We start from the raw sequence: 8,549 nt of genomic DNA on the forward strand, positions 1-8,549 counted from the left end.
AATGTTCTATCTGGAATCTATCTATCTGGCAATTTATTATCTATCTATCTATAATCTATCATCTGTCTTATCTATCTTATAAATTCCTCCAACAGATTTATAGAATGATTATCATATATTAGACTATAAAACACTTCTAGAAACAAGTCTCGTTTTTGTTCATGCCATGACGATGTTTCATCTTTATTTTATGTCATATAAATGATCAACCATTTTACATCTTTCTGCCACATGACACTATTTAAAGGAGTGACTAGTAAGCATTTTTTAACAGGTGACAATAAAAAAATTAAACATTAACACCAAAAGAAACTTTCTCCTTTTACCTTTCCATGAGCTAATATATATATTTTTTCTTTGCATTGTAGAAGGAATATTCATTCCTGATGAAAATGCAGTCCTGATGATGTTGTAATCCTGACAAAGGTACAAAGGAAAAAGAAAACACAGAAATTCTGACATGTTTATTAGAGTATTAATTATTAACAATGTTTGGTCTTTGGACATCATTTCCAATATGCAAACAGTGCCTTATAGTATTTGTATCTTTCATCCAGTTTTAGAAGAAACTATCAAAAGTAACTTCTCAAAAAACTGGTAACTATTTTATATAATTTGTGATCCTGTTAAATATTATAAAACTGGAAACTAATTACAATAAATTGGTGAATAATCCTCACATGCCTTAATTTTTACTTGTGTCTCTCTCTGGAGGGCAGCTTTGAACAGATTGGGCCAGACACGTTGGCTCACACCCATGTAATCCCAGCACTTTGGGAGGCTGAGGTGGGTGGATCACTTGAGATCCAGTGTTCGAGACCAGTCTGGCAAATATGACAAAACCTCATCTCTACCAAAAATACAAAAACTAGCCATGCAAATGTCTGTAATCCCAGCTACTCAAGAGGCTAAGTAGGCAGAGGCTACAGGGAGCCAAGGTCGTGCTACTGTACTCCAGTTTGCATGATATATGATTAACATCCCTGATGAATCAACACCAATATCTGTTGTTTTTTGACATTTTAAGAATAGTCATTCTGACTTGTGTAAAATGATATCTTAATGTGCTTTGTTATGTGTATCGTAAGTGTACATTAAATGTAAATGACTTAAATTTCCATATCAAAAGGAAGATTTGCAGAGTGGGTTTTAAAAAATCCAGGATGCAGCTATATGTTCTGAACCAGAAACTCACTTTAGATGAGGACATAAATAGCGTGAACATGAAGGACAGAAATAAGTATTTTAAGAAAATAGTAAGCAAAGAAAAGATGTGATAGCTATACCAGGATCAAACAAAATAAAATTTAGTCAAAAACTCTGACAAGAGATAAACAAGACATAAAACACAGGCATATTTTATAGCTATTAAAAGTCGGGTTACAGACCACCAATATAAAGCAAACACCACAATAAAATGAATGACATAATTTTTTAAATTTCAACTGTATATAAAAATAATGTTTATTCTATATTAGATGAGCAATAGTATCTAAGGAAAAAATATACATATCTTAATTTAAATATTTTTTGTTACAAAATGCTAACAATTATCTGAACCTTCACAGCAGGATGTAATCTTTTGGCTGCTAGAAATTATTCCCTCACTGGGAGTCCATTCCAAAATGGCTGAATAGGAACAGCTCCTGTCTGCAGCTCCCAGCGTGATTGATGCAGAAGACAGAGGCCAGCATCATCCTGATACCAAAGCCTGGCAGAGACACAACAAAAGAAGAGAATTTTAGACCAATATCCCTGATGAGCATCAATGGTGAAAATCCTCAATAAAATACTGGCAAACCAAATCTAGCAGCACATCAAAAAACATATCCACCAAGATCAAGTTGGCTTCATCCCTGGGATGCAAGACTGGTTCAATATATGCAGATCAATAAACGTAATCCATCACATAAACAGAACCAATGATGAAAACCACATGATTATCTCAATAGATGCAGAAAAGCCTTTGACAAAATTCAACACCCCTTCATGCTAAAAACTCTCAATAAACTAGGTTTTGATGGAACGTATCTCAAAATAATAACTTTTTATGACAAACCCACAGCAAATATCATACTGAATGGGCAAAAACTGGAAACATTCCCTTTAAAAACTGGCACAATATTGGCGGAACCCACCTCCAATATTTCAATGTAAGTTCTTTCTATTTTCCATGTGTCAGCTGGCTGAGAAATACAGTATAAAGAGAGGAATTTTACAGCTGGGCCACCGGGGTGACATCACATATAGGTAGGACTGTGACACCCACCTGAACCTCAAAACCAGCAAATTTTTATTAAGGGTTTCAAAAGGGAAGGGGGTGTAAGAACAGGGAGTAGGTACAAAGATCACATGCTTCTGAGGGAACAGGACAAAGGGCAAAAGAAGAACTACTGAGAAGGGTCCAACAAATATCACAAGGCAAAGGGCAAAAGCAGAACTACTGATTAGGGTCTATGTTCAGCGGTGCACATATTGCCTTGATAAACATCTTAAACAACAGAAAACAGGGTTCGAGAGCAGAGAACTGGTCTGACCACAAATTTACCAGGGCAGAGTTTTTCCCCACCCTAGTAAGCCTGAGGGCACTGCAGGAGACCAGGGTGTATCTCAGTCCTTATCTCAACTGCACAAGACAAACATTCCTAGAGCGGCCATTTATAGACCTCCCCCCAGGAATGCATTCCTTTCCCAGGGTATTAATATTAATATTCCTTGCTAGGAAAAGAATTTAGTGACATCTTCCCTACTTGCATGTCCGTTTGTAGGCTCTCTGCAAGAAGGAAAATATGGCTCTTTTTGCCCTACCCCACAGACAGTCAGACCTTATGGTTGTCATCCCTTGTTCCCTAAAAATCGCTGTTATTCTGTTCATTTTCAAGGTGCACTGATTTCATATGGTTCAAACACACATGTTTTACAATCAATGTGTACAGTTAACAGAATTATCACAGTTGTCCTGAGGTGATGTATATCCTCAGCGTACAAAGATAACAGGATTAAGAGATTAACATAAAGACAGGCATAAGAAATTATAAAAGTATTATTTGGGAACTGATAAATGTCCATGAAATCTTCACAATTTATGTTCCTCTGCCATGGTTCCAGCCAGTCCCTCCATTTGGTGTCCCTGACTTCCCACAAGCACAAGACAGGGGTGCCTTCTCTCATCACTCCTATTCAACATAGAAGCAAGAGAAATCAGGCAAGAGAAAGAAAGGATATTCAGTTAGGAAAAGAGGAAGTCAAATTGTCCCTGTTCGCAGATGACATGATTGTATATTTAGAAAACCCCACCATCTCAGCCCAAAATCTTTTTAAGCTGATAAGCAACTTCAGCAAAGTCTCAGGATACAAAATCAATGTGCAAAAATCACAAGCATTCCTATACACCAATAAGAGACAGAGAGTGAACTCTCATTCACAATTGCTAACTCTCATTCACAATTGCTACAAAGAGAATAAAATACCTAGGAATCCAGCTTACAAGGGATGTGAAGGACCTCTTCAAGGAGAGCTACAAACCACTGCCCAACGAAATAAAAGAGCACACAAACAAATGGAAGAACATTCCATGCTCATGGATAGGAAGAATCAATATCGTGAAAATGGCCATACTGCCCAAGGTAATTTATAGGTTCAATGACATCCCCATCAAGCTACCAATGACTTTCTTCACAGAATTGGAAAAAAACTACTTTAAAGTTCATATGGAACCAAAAAAGAACCCACATTGCCAAGACAATCCTAAGCAAAAAGAACAAAGCTGGAGGCATCATGCTACCTGACTTCAAACTATACTACACACCTGCAGTAATCAAAACAGCATGGTAGTGGTACCAAAACAGAGCTATAGACCAATGGAACAGAACAGAGCCCTCAGAAATATCACCACACCTCTACAACCATCTGATCTTTGACAAACCTGACAAAAACAAGAAATGGGGAAAGGATACCCCATTTAATAAATGGTGCTAGGAAAACTGGCTAGCCATATGTAGAAAGCTGAAACTGGATCCCTTTCTTATACCTTATACAAAAATTAATTCAAGATGGATTAAAGACTTAAATGTTAGACCTAAAACCATAAAAACCCTAGAAGAAAACCTAGGCAATACCATTCAGGACATAGGCATGGGCAAGGAATTCATGACTAAAACACCAAAAGCAATGGCAACAAAAACCAAAATTAACAAATGGGATCTAATTAAACTAAAGAGCTTCTGCACAGCAAAAGAAACTACCATCAGAGTGAACAGGCAACCTACACAGAATGCGAGAAAATTTTTGCAATCCACCCATCTGACAAAGGGCTTATATCCAGAATCTACAAAGAACTTAAACAAATTTACAAGAAAAAAATCAAATAACTCCATCAAAAAGTGGGCAAAGAACATTAACTGACACTTCTCAAAAGAAGACTCTTATGCAGCCAACACACACATGAAAAAATGCTCATCATCACTGTTCATCAGAGAAATGTGAATCAAAACCACAATGAGATACCATCTTACACAAGTTAGAATGGCAATCATTAAAAAGTCAGGAAACAAGTGCTGGAGAGGATGTGGAGAAATAGGAATGCTTTTACACTGTTGGTGGGAGTGTAAACTAGTTCAACCACTGTGGAAAATAGTGTGGCAATTTCTCAAGGATCTACAACTAGAAATATCATTTGACCCAGCCATCCCATTACTGGGTATATACCCAAAAGATTATAAATCATGCTGCTACAAAGACACATGCACACATATGTTTATTGCGGCACTATTCACAATAGCAAAGACTTTGAACTAACCCAAATGTCCAGCAATGACAGACTGGATTAAGAAAATGTGGCACATATACCCCATTGAATACTGTGTAGCCATAAAAAAGGATGAGTTCATGTCCTTTGTAGGTACATGGATGAAGCTGGAAATCATCATTCTGAGCAAATGATTGCAAGGATGGAAAACCAAACACCACATGTTCTCACTCATAGGTAGGAATTGAACAATGAGAACACTTGGACACAGGGCAGGGAACATCACACACCAGGACCTGTTGCAGGGTGGGGGATGGGGGAGGGATAGCATTAGGAGAAATACATAATGTAAATGAGTTAATGGGTGCAGCAAACCAACATGTCATATGTATACATATGCAACAAACCTGCACATTGTGCACATGTACCCTAGAACCTAAAGTATAATAAAAAAAAAAAAAAGAAAGAAATTATTCCCTCACTGTTGATTGCTGCTGACTGATCAGGGTCATGGTTGCTGAGTTCTGAAATGACTGTGGCAATTTCTTAAATAAAATACAACAATGAAATTTGCCTCATTGATAGACTTCTTTCACAAAAGATTTCACTGTAGAGAGATTTCTTTGACAGCTTACAGTGTAGAACTTCTTTGAAAGTTGAAGTCATTTCTCTGTAATCCAGCCACTACATCATCAACTATCTTTTCATAATATTTTAAATCTTTTGTCATTGGAGCATCTTCACCATCTCACAATGGTTAAGAAAAGAGATTTCAACCCAAAAACAACTTTTTGTGCATTCATATGAAGGGACTCTTAATCTCTTAAAGTTTTATCATGAGATTACAGCAATTCAATCACATATTAAAGCTCTACTTCTCATTCTAGTTTTCTTGCTATTTCCATTACACCTGCAGTTACCAAAACCTTAACCCCGTTAAAATCATCCTTGAGAGTTGTAATTAACTTTTTCCAAACTTCTGTTCATGTTGATATTTTGACATTTTCTTATGAATTACAAATTTTCATGATGGCATTCAGAATGCTGAATTCTTTCCAGAAGGCTTTCCATTTACTTTTCCTAGATTCATCAGAAGAATCACTATCTATGGCAGCTATAACTGATTGAAATGTATTTTATGAACAATAAGACTTGAAAGTTAAAATTACTCCTTTATCCATGTGCTGAAGAATAAATGTTGTGAAAGCAGTCATAAAAACAAATGCAATATTTTGGTACCTCTGCATTAGAACTCTTTGTTAACCAGGTGCATTGTCATTGAACAGCAATATTTTGAAAGGAATCTCTTTTTGAGCAGTCGGTTTCAACTGCTGCTTCTTATTTTAAGCAGTAGACTCGAAATATTCAGTAACCATGCTATGAAGAGCTGTGCTGTAATACAGTCTTTTTCTATTTATAGAGTGTGGTTTTGAAATTATAATAAAGCATTGGTTTTATCCTGAAATCAGCAGGCACAGGAGCTACTAACACAAGAGTCAGCCTGTCTTTTGAAGCCAGGCATTGACTTCCTTCTAAATATAAAAGTCCTAGATGGCACCTTTTTTGATACAACACCCTTTCACCTACATTCAAAATCAATTGTTTATTGTAATCACTTTCATTAATGATCTTACACAAATCTGGTTGACCTGCTGCAGATTCTCCATCAGTACTTGATGCTTTATTTTGTACTTTTTTGTTATGGAAATGGCTTATTTTATTCAACCTCATGCACCAACCTCTACTAGATTTCAACATTTTCTCTGCAGCATCCTCACCTCTATGAGCCTTCATACAGTTGAAGAGAGTTAAGGTCTTCTTCTGGATTAGGCTTTGGCTTAAGGGAATGTTGTGGCTGGTTCATCTTCTGTCCACATCATTAAAACTTTCTTCTTAGCAACAATAAAACTTGTTTTGCATTCTTACCATTTTGTATTCAACTGGAGTAGCATTACAGATTCCTTAAAGAACTTTTCCTTTGCATTCACAACTTGGCTAAATAATTAACAATAGACCTAGCTTTCAACCTACCTCAGCCTTCAACATGCATTCCTCAATAAGCTTAATCATGTGTAGCTTTTGTGTTTAAGTGAAAGATATGCTATTCTTTCTTTCATGTGAACATTTAGAGGCCACTGGAGGGTTACAATTTGACCTAGTTTTAACATTCTTGTGTCTTAGGGTATAGGAAGGCCTGAACAGAGGGAAAGAGATAGGGGAACCACCTGTCACTGAAGCAGTCAGAAGACACACAATTATCTATTGCATTCACTGTCTTATATGGGCACAGTTTAGGGTATCCCAAAACACGTATAGCAGTAACACCAAGATTACAGATCTGGTAGACCTCTGGAGAGGACCCCAGGCTGCTTACACTCATGGCAAAAGGGGATGTGGAGTTAGCATGCACTGAGGTTAGATGGTGAGAGAGGAAAGCAATAGAAGGGGAGTAAGGTGTGAGGCTCTTTTTAATAAGCAGCCATCAAGAAAAGTAATAAAGCAAGAATTCACTTACTACTGCAGGCAGAGCACCAAGCCACTCATGATGGATCTGTCCCAATGACCATAACAACTCCACTAGGCCCCAATTCCTACATTGAGAACTCAGCATATGGTTTAGAGGGTCAAATATCCCAATTACAGCATTCTGACCCTGGTCAATGAACGTCACACCCTTCTTACAGGCAAAATGTAACCATTTCATCCCAATAGTCCCCAAAAGTTTTAACTTGGTCCAGCACCAACTTAAAATTCCAAAGTACAAAAGTTCATCTCAGACTCAAGGCAAGTTCCTGCCAGTTATGAGCCTGTGAAGTCAAAAACAAGTTATTTACTTTTGAAGTAGAACATTGTTATCAGTTGTGAGTAAACATTCCTTTTCCAGAAGATAAAAAAATTAACAAAAACAAAACAAAACAAAACAAAAAAATGGTGTGGGTAAGGTCAGGAGAAACAGGACCTGTGGAAGTCAGAATGCCAGCAAGGCAGATGTGAAACCTTATAGCTCCAAGATAATTTCCGGTGACTTTGTGTCCTGCGTCCTGGGCACATTGGTGCAAGGGGCCAGCTCTCGAGCATTTGGGCAGCACTGTCTCCATGGTGTTGCTGGGCGCAGCCCACATGACTCCTTTTACAGGTTGGAGTTCTATTCCCATGAGACTTTTCCAGGCAGAAGTTTCAAGCTGCCAAAGGGTCTGTGATTCTGGGATCTGGAGGGCTGTGGTCCTGCTCCCACATCTCCACTAGGCAGAAACCCCATGGTGAATTCTGACCCCACATTTCTGCTTAGCATTGCCCAAGTAGAGACTCTGGGTGGGGCCTCCACTCCTGCAGTAGGCTTCTGCCTGGCTCGGTGAAGCTGCCAAATCTCAACTACTCTTGTGCCACAGAGATATCTGGTTTGAAGCTCCCCTTTTTTTTCCTACTCAGAATTCCCTCCAATGACCAGGTATGAGGCCTCTGGCTTCACAAGGCTCAAGGGACTAGGTGGCTGCTATGTGGGGGACTTCCGCCTGAAGAGTGTGGGTTCGTGGGGTTGATAAGAATTCAAAATTTTTCCCAGATTGTATACAATGAGAAACTGATCTCAGGAGGCCAGGAGAATACTCAGTAGTATAGGAGATAGAGAGGAGTTTAATTGGCTCACAGTTCTGCAGGCTGTGTAGGATGCATGGCTGGGTAAGCATCAGGAAACTTACAGCCATGGTGGAAGGCAAGGGGAAGGAGACACGTCTTCATGTGGCCAGAGCAGGAGGGAGAGAGTGAAGGGGAGATGCTACACATCTTTAAACAACCAGATTTC

Source organism: Macaca nemestrina, chromosome 9, assembly GCF_043159975.1.
Source record: "Macaca nemestrina isolate mMacNem1 chromosome 9, mMacNem.hap1, whole genome shotgun sequence".
NCBI lineage: Eukaryota > Metazoa > Chordata > Mammalia > Primates > Cercopithecidae > Macaca > Macaca nemestrina.